This window comes from Panthera leo, chromosome A2, assembly GCF_018350215.1.
Source record: "Panthera leo isolate Ple1 chromosome A2, P.leo_Ple1_pat1.1, whole genome shotgun sequence".
Classification (NCBI taxonomy): domain Eukaryota; kingdom Metazoa; phylum Chordata; class Mammalia; order Carnivora; family Felidae; genus Panthera; species Panthera leo.
Genome location: NC_056680.1, coordinates 154869953 through 154882636, shown reverse-complemented (window position 1 = coordinate 154882636; position 12684 = coordinate 154869953). Strand labels below are relative to the sequence as shown.

The following is a 12684-nucleotide window of genomic DNA, read 5'->3' as shown; positions in this document are numbered from 1 at the left end:
TAATTAAGATTTGACAAAAACTATTAAAACTACGTACACTCAATCTGGAATTTCCTTTGTACACATTTAGCCCACACATACACTTGCACATCGAGGTAAGATCAAGGTTTTTCACTGCGGCTGATACGAAACATATATAACAGCAAAAGACTGAGATTAGTGTAAATATCCATAGACAGGAGTGAGTAAAGTGCTGCAATAAAATAAAATTCATCATTTTTCAAAATTATGATATGGTAGGTTTTTAAATTTTTTTTTAATGTTTATTTCTGAGAGAGAGACAGACAGAGAGTGAATGGGGGAGGGCAGAGGGGGAGACACAGAATCTGAAGCAGGCTGAGCTGTCAGCACAGAGCCCAAGGGGGAGCTTGAACTCATGAACCGCGAGATCATGACCTGAGCCAGTCAGGTGCTTAACTGAGTGAGCCACCCAGGTGCCCCTGATATGGTGTTTTTTTAAAAAAGTCCACATATTCTTTGATATTCCTCCCTTCAGAGAGGGAGTCAAATCCCCTGTCCCTCACTCTTTGAGAGTAGGCTGGACTCAGTGACTCACTTCTAACAAACAGAATGTGGTGGAAGGAATGGCATATGACTCCCAAGGCTAGGTTATAAAAGGCACTACAGCTTCTTCCTTTCTATTTCTCTTGGATCACTTCCTTGCTCTTTTTCTTGGTTCGTTTCTTGGAGAAGCCAGCTTCCACATCATAGTGACACTCAAGGAGGCCTATGAGAAGGTCCAACAACCAGCGAGAAACTGAAGCCATTAGCCAATAGCCAAGGGAGGGCATCATCTCAGAAGTGGGTTCTCCAGGCCAAGTCAAGCCTTCAGATGACTACAGCCCCTGGCAACATCTTGGCCACAATTTCATGAGACATCTTGACCCAGAACCACCTAGCTAAGCTGCTCCTGCATTTCTAACCCATAGAAACTGTGAAATAAAAAATATTTCTTGTTTTGAGCTGTGAAATTTGGGAGTAATTTACTATGCAGCAATTAATAGGCATGGATAATAAGACTTCTTGAATAATGTATCATTTGCATTTAAAAAAATCTTTCTGAGGCAAGGGAATTAAAAGCAAAAATGAATTACTGAAACCTTATGAAGATAAAAAGCTTCTGCACAGCAAAGGAAACAACCAACAAAACTAAAAGGCAACCAACAGAATGGGAAAAGATATTTGCAAATGACATATCGGACAAAGGGCTAGTATCCAAAATCTATAAAGAGCTCACCAAACTCCACACCTGAAAAACAAATAACCCAGTGAAGAAATGGGCAGAAAACATGAATAGACACTTCTCTAAAGACATCCGGATGGCCAACAGGCACATGAAAAGATGCTCAACATCGCTCCTCATCAAGGAAATACAAATCAAAACCACACTCAGATATCACCTCACGCCAGTCAGAGTGGCCAAAATGAACAAATCAGGAGACTATAGATGCTGGCGAGGATGTGGAGAAACGGGAACCCTCTTGCACTGTTGGTGGGAATGCAAATTGGTGCAGCCACTCTGGAAAACAGTGTGGAGGTTCCTCAGAAAATTAAAAATAGACCTACCCTATGACCCAGCAATAGCATTGCTAGGAATTTACCCAAGGGATACAGGAGTACTGATGCATAGGGGCACTTGTACCCCAATGTTTATAGCAGCACTCTCAACAATAGCCAAATTATGGAAAGAGCCTAAATGTCCATCAACTGATGAATGGATAAAGAAATTGTGGTTTATATACACAATGGAATACTACGTGGCAATGAGAAAGAACGAAATATGGCCCTTTGTAGCAACGTGGATGGAAGTGGAGAGTGTGATGCTAAGTGAAATAAGCCATACAGAGAAAGACAGATACCATATGTTTTCACTCTTATGTGGATCCTGAGAAACTTAACAGGAACCCATGGGGGAGGGGAAGGAAAAAAAAAAAGAGGTTAGAGTGGGAGAGAGCCAAAGCATAAGAGACTCTTAAAAACTGAGAACAAACTGAGGGTTGATGGGGGGTGGGAGGGAGGGGAGGCTGGGTGATGGGTATTGAGGAGGGCACCTTTTGGGATGAGCACTGGGTGTTGTATGGAAACAAATTTGACAATAAATTTCATATATTGAAAAAAAAATAAAAATTAAAAAAATTAAAAAAATAAAAAAATCTTTCTGCCTCTTATCAAAAGTCTTTTTGTGTCATATATTTAAATATGGTTACCTGTTCTATGGAACAATGATAATAATTTTTTTAATATTTGTTTATTTTGAGAGAGAGAGAGAGAGAGAGAGAGGAGGGGAGGGACGGGGGGGGGGGGGGGAGAGAATCCCAAGCAGGCTCCACTCTGTTCAGTATAAAGCCTGAAGCAGGGCTCCATTCCATGAGTCATGAGATCATGAACTTAGGTGAAATTAACAGTCGGATACTTAAGCAACTGAGCCACCCAGGCACCGCTGGAACAACAATAATTATTTTCTCCCTATAGAAGAGAAACATTTCCTTAAACCTTATTGAAAAAAAAACCTTCAGCATCTTCTAGCTGACATTACTTTCTGAATCACAGGGATCTTGATGGTGAAATGTGCAATCTAATTTAGGAATGCAACTTAGGAAAACAAAATCGAGACAAATGGCAAAAGGCAAATACAGTAAGAGAGGAATTTAAATTGCTTTTAATTGCCTTAAAAAGAAAAATGTTAAAAAAAACCTGTTATTTGGCAGTCTGTCATCAATCTTTAAATATTTTATTCCACATAACAAAAATTGTGCAATTTGATAATAATGAAAAAAATAACTAATGATGATTGAGTGAATGTGCTAAAAGGTTACATAATTTTTTGCATGAAATCCTCACGACGACTCCAAGTTAATTATTGTGACAGCCCCACTTTCAGATGAGGAAATTAAAATTTCAGCAAGGTCGAATAACTTGCCTGATGTCACACAGCGGATAACAAGCAAAGCCACAATTTCAACACTGGCCTTTGGACTCCACGGCCAGATTTTCAACCATTACTCTGTAGTCTAAGTTATAACGCCCCATGTTGTACACCAGCTCAGGCTTTTTGTGAGATTGCAGTTTTATCAGACAGTATCTGGGTCATTAACTAAGTACTCAGAATGTGCACGGTACAAGGCTAAATACTTCCATGCATTATTTCCATCAGTCCTCACAACCACTTTATGAGGAGGGACTGTAATTATCTCCAGGTTACCAATAGTTAACTGAGCTTGATAGAAGTTACGGTGCCCAAAGTCCAGCGCTCAGAGCTCAGCTTCAAACCAGGGAGTCTGATTCCAAATGTCAAGCACTGCAGGAAACTTCTGTATTTCTGAATAATTAAGGCTGCTAAATTAAGAGGAGGTACATGAGAGATAGCTGTGTCCTTCCCGAGATAATCATGGGGTTGGAAGCTTTATGGAGAGAAAAGGAAACAAAAATTCTGCAACATTTCAGTCCCCACAGCACCTGGGGGATTCAAAAGTGCTTTTGTAAGCATCCATAGAAGTCAATTCACTTTAAGGGTGTGGCCCACAGCACTCTGTCGAGTTCTCCATGAGACCAAGAACGAGCGGCTGATGCACACTTTCCATAATTATTCATCATCGAGTTATCAATGCTATGTCTTTGGGGGGAGGCTAGATCTGATTGCAGTGTATTTATTCACTCAATTATTTATTAAGCTCCCACAATGTGCCAAGCATTCTTCCAGGAGCCGGTTCTACAACAAACACAACAGATAAAGCTTCTTGTCCTCATGGGACTTATGCTCTTGTGGTTAGAAAAAGATGCAATAAACAAGTGCACCTGTCATCTAGGTCAGGCTGTGGTAAGTGCAATGGAGAAGGGGGAAGATAAGGAAGGTGGGGGTGAGGGTTGCAGTTTCAATTAGGCTGCTCATGGAGGAGCTCACTTGCAAAGATCAAATGATTACTGTACGTAAACTGTGCAGACTCCAACAGTCATTTTTTCCTCTTGAATTAAAATGGTTATATTAGGTGCCTGGGTGGCTTAGTCAGGTAAGCATCTGACTTTGGCTCAGGTCATGATATTATGGCTCATGAGTTTGAGCCCCGCACCTGGCTCTCTGCTCTTAGCGAAGTGCCTGTTTCAGATCCACTGTCTCTCTCTCTCTCTCTCTCTCTCTCTCTCTCTCTCTCTCTGTCCCTCCTCTGCTCTCTCTCTCTCTTTCTCAAAAATAAATAAACATTTCAAAAATAAAATAAAATAAACTGGTTATATGAATAATTGCCAAAGGTCATTTTCCCGGTACTGTTATAACTATTTAGGCAAAGCAGGTAGATTAAACCAGGTAGGGGCCTGAACTACTGAAATAGCTATCAAAAGTAATTCCAGAAAACTGGATAATCTATTGTCATATTTTCCAAATACAGTGTCTGAATTTGCATATGATGATCTAAGCCTTTCTTTTAAAAATCCTTTGATAACACAAGGCAAGAGGTCGAGTGGAAAAGAGAGGGTTAGTTTTATAGAGACTGAGAATTTTCAAAGAGGAGCCCAGCCAGGCATGGCTATTCCTCAAAATTTCTGGGCAAAACTTACTGGGTTGGTTCATTGTCTCCCAGCTACTGTCTAACGCCTCCGGGCCTCAGTTTCCCCATCTGAACCACAAAGGGATCATCTCTAGAAGACAGATATGGCCTACCATGACCCCAGCACCAGGGTGAGCAAAGGCTTTTCTGCCTCGTCACCTTCTGCAGCTAACTCCTGAACCCACTTTAAATGGAAACTGTCTTCTTCCAAGTCCACCAGCTCACGGGTATTCCACGCTTATGGAGCAGTTTGTAAAGTAACTTTATCAGCTCATCAAAGCTCATTTTACAAGGGAATGGTTGACAACAAAAACATCACTGACATTGCGTGTCTAAGCATGAGTGGAATAGTGATGAGCTGTCTTAAAAGTGGGGTAAAGGACAGAATGTCCTTGCGCATCATGTGGTCACTGATACACGTTGGCCCTGCCCAGCACAACAAACCACAGACCCCTCCCCTTTCACTCCCACCCGGCCCAGCACACGGGCACTCACTGTTCTGCAACATGACATCAGAGCAATAGCCAGTGTGGACAGCGGGAGGTCCCTTTGGCACATGAAGGCCACTGTCCGGACCCCATATCAGGGACCACTGGTAGCCTTTTCTAGTGAGCCCATGCAACTGATCTTGGCCTCCTTCTCTTTCCCCAACAGAAACTCTTCCTTCCCACCTCAGTAACGAGGAAATGCCCACATGGACCTAGCACCAGTGAGGACCCAGCTTTCTTCAGGCTTTACCAGAGAGAGACCATCAGCAACAAGTTGCCGCCTTCCCCTTCCCTCAGCACTTCGTTCTGTTTCACACAAGGCTGCCAGCGCAGGCCCTGTGTCTTCCCCTCTGTGCCTCCTCTCTGACTCCACAGGAAGTCTCTCACACTCCCCACAGCCCCCCGCACACCAACGCCTGCCCACGCCCCTGTAACTCACACACTGCCTGGACTCTTCCCTAGAATAATTCTTTATTCCATCACTGAGGCACCCAACTCATGGAGGTAGCAATAGATTTCTCAATTTCCTGACCACAATGGACTCTCTAATTACCACCGCTCAACCACAACTCAGCATCCTTCCAGAAGGAATGTCCTGACGGACTCTATTCTAACCCCTCTGCCTCCCTTCCCCCACCTCACCTCCTGAATCAGGAAGAATTGCTACCTTGAGTATTTGTTCTTTCATCACCCTCCCCTAAATGCACACACACAACACACACATGCACAAAGGCTTAGCTACAGTAGGGCTTGTAGACCCAGCCTTGGTCCAGAAGAAGGCACACACACGCACGCAAGCACACACACACACACACACACACACACACACACACACAGAGCAAGAAAAAAAATTAAATGAGTTGAACCTTGTTTTCAGTGTGTGTTTGTGTAATTATGTTTGCTGTGTAGTTCTGTGTTTCATCAGTGGCAAGGACGGTCTGACTAAAGGAGATCAGCACCAGTCCACACACACTTGCACACACACATCTAGAGCCATAAATAAACACACCGTTCACAAACATACCTCATCACTTCCTACCACTGTCGCCACTCTCCCGAAGGACGGCCTAGTAAGAGAAACAAGGAGCACAGTCCACAGAGTGCAGTCACAGTCCCGCTGAGTGGTTACTGTGTCCATGCCAAGGGGTTTCAAATGCAGATGACTGCCCAGCTTTCATTCGCAAGATCAGATTTGCTAGTTAATTAGTAATCATGGTCTTCCTCCGAGAACATCCCTAAGAACCTGGAGGAAGACGTGATCGCCCTGACTCTCTCTGACCCCTCCAGGTGCCGAATGTACATTCAGAGGTGAGCACATTCAGGCGCCTCGCGAGGGAACACAGACCGACTCAACCAGTAGATGATAAAAAGCAAAACAGAAACCATCTCAGTGTCCCATTGACATTTACTAACACAACCTTCTGATTTGTGATTTGAAGGAAATAATTTTGAAAATGTTTTTACAATAGTCTTCTCTGGTCTCTATAGAAGAGTTGTCCGCAAGCATTTTTATGCTATGGAGATCCTTTGGCAGTCTGGTGCCTCCGGGAACCTCTCTTAAAATTACATTCTTATTTTTTTATTTTTTAAAAATGTTTATTTATGTATTTTGAAGGGGGGAGGGGAAGAGACAGAGGGAGAGAGAGGATCCCAAGCAGGCTCCACGCTGTCAGTGCAGAGCCTGACTCGAGGCTCGATCTCACGACCCTGGGATCATGACTTGAGCTGAAATCAAGAGTTGGATGCTTAACCGATTAAGGCACTCAGGCATCCCTAAAATTATATTTTCAAAAGCATGAGACAAAATACATAAGGATACAAAGAAAACAGATTTGATTGAATTAGTTACTAAATTTTTTTTTTAATTTTTAATGCTTATTTTTGAGAGACACAGAGAGAGAGAGAGAGAGAGAGCAGGGGAAGGGCAGAGAGAGAGAGGGAGACACAGAATCTGAAGCAGGCTCCAGGCTGTCAGCACAGAGCCCGATGCGGGGCTCAAACTCACAAACCATGAGATCATGACCTGAGACGAAGTCAGACACTCAACAGACTGAGCCACCCAGACACCCCGAGGATTTTTTTTTAATTGCAATATAACAATGCATGTGTTTCTTTAATGATATATTAGCTAACAAATCTAGTAAGAGGATTTACCGCTATTACAATCTCAAAACAGTGATAAGTATAAATAGTATCTTGAGATTGTCTTCAAAATATGATACAAAAGTAACTACAGCTTCTCTTGGAACCAAATTCTTAGATACCTCTAACACTACTCATGCTTGTGACCTCACTTTATACTTAAAAGACAAATCTTAGCTGGATTTTAGCAAAGAAAAAAATACATAAATATTGCCCCTTCTAAGTTCACTTGCTTTCTGAATTACATCCATGAATTATATCTGAATTATATCCACGAATCCCAGGATTTTAGAGCGCTGCTCTAAAATTTCCTGGCAGATCCCCCCTCAAATGTGCCCCTCCAAGTGTGACCCATAAGCCTGTTTTTGCCAGTCCCCAAGGAAATAAGTACTAAAATTAGAAGGCTTTGCTGCAATATGACAGAATAATTTTATGTTCTTTGACCCTAATAATTAAAAAATGGAGTGGGTGTTTGTGTATGCCTGGTTTTTCATTTCCTTTCTCTTGTAAGTCATTTGTATCTTAAGTTTACAAAAATCTCAGTCTGTGACATGGTGGAAATAAAAAAAAATTCTCTTCAGCATAGAGAGCGTAAAAAACCCCACCCAACTGTTATTCCTAGATTCCTAGACAATTAATTGCTTTCATGGACCAGTGAAAATTCAGAAAAATTTGGGCCATTAGACCTAAATCTATAAATTGTGCCTATCACCTGGAAAAGCTAAAGTCATGATTTATGATCATTGCCATTTTATAGGGGACATAGACTACTAAAATGGAATCAATTTATCTTTTTGAACAGTTTACTTACTTGTCCTTATTTTTTTCATCACTGACCACCAGAGAAATGTCAGGAGCCAACGAAGCCTGAAGACCAGATTTTGGGAAACACACACCTACCATATTCCTTTGAAATCACCGAGTCAGAGAATTTAGAGCTAAAAGAGGAAAAGAAGGGAAACTAAGGAGCAAGGAGGCCTGCGGGGCACCAAGGCCTTCTGTCTACATTATGTGGCCGAGATTCACAACGGCCCCACAGCAGCAAGGGCCTGAAGTGCCATCCGAATGCTTGTCTGCTCAGTGTTAGGGACCAGGTGGGTTGGGGCATGTGGTATTATGTCTAAGGAACACCAGCTACCGTCCCCGCATCATACAGATGAAGAACCTGGGGCCCAGGAACTTTGTGAGGTTTGCATAAGTGTAGTGACAGAAGGTCCAGATACAACATCAGGCAAACCTGAATTCCAAGCCCAGGTCTGCTTACTGGCTAAGGACGCACAGCCGCACAGGCCTCAATGTCCTCAACCTACAGGAAGCCGGAAACGATCCTATTCAGTCACATTAGAAGGAGATAGAGAGACAAATGCTATAATACAAGTAGAAGACTCGGTGTTACCTAATAGCTACTCCCTAGGCCAGTCACATTTATTAAGATTATTTTGCATCTTCACAGCCATGACTGGAGCCCAGACCCTGCACTCCCAACCCAAGGCAACCTTCAACTATGCCAATACCTCCTTTGCTCCCAAATCAGGTTTCTGAATGCCGTAGGTACTCATTGAGGTTTAAAAAAGAAAACTCATCAAGCACCTACTTGGCACAAGGCCCTGTACTACATACTGACATCTATGTCGTTGCCTGACTGCAACAGTTTAAAAGTTTAGCCCCGGGGCACCTGTGTGGCTCACCTGGTTAAGCGTCCGACTTCAGCTCAGGTCTTGACCTCATGGGCCATGAGCATGAGCCCCACATCGGGCTCTGCGCTGACAGTGTGGAGCCTCCCTGGGATTCTCTCTCTCCCTCTCTCTGTCCCTCCCCCACTCATGTGCATGTGTGTGTGCACACTCTCTCTCTCCCTCAAAATAAATAAACTATAAAAAATCAAAAATAAAAGTTTAGCCCCTGGATGAAAACAAAAGAGATGATTCAGGCCAGGCTGAGGTACGAGGACCATGGTGCGTAGAGGCATTTGCTGCCCTAGCGACACAGCCTTACCTGGCCTGAGGATGTCAGGAAAACACGTCTATTCAGGAGCCATGGAGGCCGTGCAGATACAGGGACCATAACGTGATGCCAAGACCTCCTCCCCTTCCCCCATTCCCTAGACAGAACCCTTATTCAGACTTTCATCACCTCCTGTCCTTGCTTCCACCCCCTGAAAACACAACGCCGACCACTTCCAAAACACAGGCCGATTCGACAGATAGGTGCATGTGTGCTACAAACAGGACACTATCAGAGTAGCAGCAACACGCATGCTTCCTGGATCTTATGCATTATGTTAAAGGGTTCACATGCAGGGTTTTTATTTCCTCCTCTCCACTACCCTCTGAAGGAGCAACCATCATACCAGTTTCACAGACCAGAAACCTGAGACACACAAAGAGCAACTTGCCCTAACTTTTGTAACCAGCAACAGGTGAAACCGCAATGCAAACCCAGGCGGTCTGCTCCAACCCGCACTAGCACGCGAATGTGAGCGGTGTTCCCATAACCTCATGGCCAGGAGAATGTAGGAAGTCAAGTGGCTACTGTACAAAAGACAAGACAGCACTGACTAAGTACACCATTGGGAGAGACGAGAAAGAAAGCGGAGGCATGGACAGATGGGAGCGGGCAGGGAAGAAGGAAAGACATTTTGAGCCGAGGGATCGGCATACGCGAGGCTCAGAGGTTCGGAGGAACAGGACTTGTTTTAGAAACCGCAGCAAAAAGATACGGCCAGCGAAGACGGTTGCGGGAAAGTCAGGGACACTACTGGCAAAACGCATTGGAGTCGCACTGTGGAGATTCTAGCCTTGAGCCACAGGGAACCATCACAGATAGGAAACTGCCCAGAGCGGTCAGAGCATGAAATAGATTTCTGAGCTCTCTGCCCAGGCCTCAAAATGCTGAAGTATCTGTCCCTTTAAATCTTTGGTTAGGATATTTAGTCCCCCCACACCTCCAAACAGACAAGTTTGTGTCAGCAGTGAACTCTGGAAGCTGCACAAGCTGCCTGTCCATTGGCGTGACACAGAAATGGGCAACTCTACCGCCCAGAGATCTAAAGATCAGGAGAGCGGTCAACCACCTGGCCGATACTGATGAGAACACCTGTCTCTCCCCGTGCTGACCTTCCCGAAACAACACTTGCTTCTGGCTTCTCTCCTAAACCCTAAAATAGTCAGAGTCTGTTCCCCAGGATAGATTTCAAACGCCTCTTTCTCCTTAAGGTCACTTGTTCATTCTCGATTCTACCATTCCGATATTTTTTTCAGCATTCACCAATCAGCCTGGCTCACGGCTCTTTCTGCATATGTGGTACAGCCTTCACCTGAAATATCCTTGTCCCCTGTTTTCCTGCTCTTTCCTGTAAACTCTGCTCTTATTGCAAAGCCAAGTTTAAACTCACTTCCCACGAAATTTCTCTAAACACTCAATTCATGTTGATGTATGTTTCCCCTTTTCTGAACTACTCAAGTAACAGTGCGTTCAAGAGTATATAGATCCACGGGGCGCCTGGGTGGCTCAGTCGGTTAAGCATCCGACTTCGGCTCAGGTCATGATCTCGTGGTTTAGTGAGTTCGAGCCCCGCATCGGGCTTTGTACTGACAGCTCAGAGCCTGGAGGCTGCTTCGCATTCTGTGTCTCCTTCTCTCTCTGCCCCTCTGATGCTTATGCTCTGTCTCTCTCAATCTCTCAAAAATACATAAACATTAAAAAATTAAAGAAAATGCCTCCTTTAAAAAAAAAGTATATGGATCTATTTTATAGACGTGCATACCCCTAAGAGCTCTGCAGAGTGCTAGCCGCTCATCAAGCCCCTACTGGCTGAGTTCCCTCAAAGGCTCCATCAGAGCCAGCCCTAAGAAGAGACAGCTGAGCACCGATAGTGTGTGTCTCCAACTTCCTAGCGCTGAACGCGTTATCAGATTCTCCCTTCCTGGAAGAAAATCCTATAGAAAATAAGATATGCATCCGCTTGTATTTTGCCAGCAATAAACTGGGTGGGTAAGAAATCCCTGATAGCTCGTTAATCTGAAACAGTTGCATGCAGTGTTTGACTAGAGATAAGTCATCTCTTGGGGAGTGTTTCCATGTGAAATCTTCAGATGCTGGTTTAGTGATTCCCCCCATCTGGCGTCCTGGAAAGAGCATAGTGTTTGGAATCAAACTAGCCTGGGCTTGACCATCAGAGTCTCTACTTACTTGCTATACTCATTTAAATCCTCTGAAGCCTAGTTACCTAATTCTCTGTAAATTAGAGGGGACAATATGCATGACATGCTATTATTTTGAGCCTAAGCTGAGATAGTCAGCACCTGACATCCAGGGTCAGTTTTCCAGTCTCTCCCTAACTGATCTTTTCTGAAAATAAAGTCAAAGAAAATCCAACATGCAGTGGCATTAGCTTCAATTCTGTTTAGAATTCTTCCTCCTCAGGGGACCTGGGTGGCCTGTCAGTTGAGCTTTGGACTCTCGATTTCGGCTCAGGTCATGATCCCAGGGTCGTGGGATCCCCTGCATTGGGCTCCTGGCTGAGCGTGGAACCTGCTTAGGATCCTCTCTCTCTCTCTCTCTCTCTCTCTCTCTCTCTCTCACACACACACACACACACTCCCCGCCCTCTCTCTGTGCCCCTCCCCCCCTTAAAAAAACAAGAAACAAAATCCTCTTCCTCCAGTCCACCCGCCGCCAGGAAGAACCCCACGGGAGGGTTGGTCTGGAAGAGGTGGGCTCTTCCCTCCATGGACCACTGGCTCCCACACATTCCCAGGGCCCAGGAGGGTGGAGGAAAGCCAGGCCTAGCCCAGAACTTTGTTCTACAGGACCACCGCCCCCCCGTGCACACACACGCACACACTAGGGCACTCAACACTCACAAGCACATGCCATCCACATCCTTCCTGTCACAAGTCGTCTCTCACGGTCACTACAGCCCACAAGCTTTAAGTTGTACCTCTTTTGTTGTATTGTCCTTGGTCTTCCTTCTTTTGTTCCAAGTATAAGCTCTTCACAGCAGAGGCTACCCGGGGGGGGGGGGGGGGCGGGTGGGAAAACTCCTGGCTGGAGTAGGAGTGATTTCTCTGCTCAGAAGTGTTCAGAGGAAAGGTGGGGGCGGTACAAGTGACCAGTGCTGAGCATTACGGCATTTCCTTCCCTTGGGAAATACCTATTAGTCAGCAGTTTGACACACGTGCGCACGCAGGTGTGGGTCCAAGGAGGGCGTTGTTAGGAATAATACGTGACCTATTATTCACGTGTGAGTCGTAAAGCGTCGATTTACGTCACGCCGAGTAGTTCTCAGGGCACTTTAAATTGCATTATTTCTTTCATCACAACAAGCCCATGTGATAGGGCAGGTATTTTAATCCCCATGGAAAAAATGAGGAAACAGACACGAAGAAAAATGACTCGGTAAGGGTCACTCAAAGAGTGGCACAGCCAAACTTGCAGTAATTTCATTTCAATACAGGAGTCCAGTGGCACCTGGGGGGCTCAGTCGGTTAAGTGTCTGACTTCGGCTCAGG

At 44.6% G+C, this 12684-nt stretch overlaps 1 protein-coding gene across 1 annotated transcript in view; it reads right to left on the bottom strand.

Annotated features, from left to right (window-relative positions):
- The window catches only part of MGAM (maltase-glucoamylase), a 97486-nt gene extending 85296 nt beyond the window's left edge, over positions 1–12190 (bottom strand). Inside the window, 1 exon segment of the mRNA XM_042926887.1 lies at positions 12114–12190. The gene's annotated coding sequence lies outside the window, so the exon portion shown is untranslated.
- Positions 12191–12684: the final 494 nt, after the last annotated feature.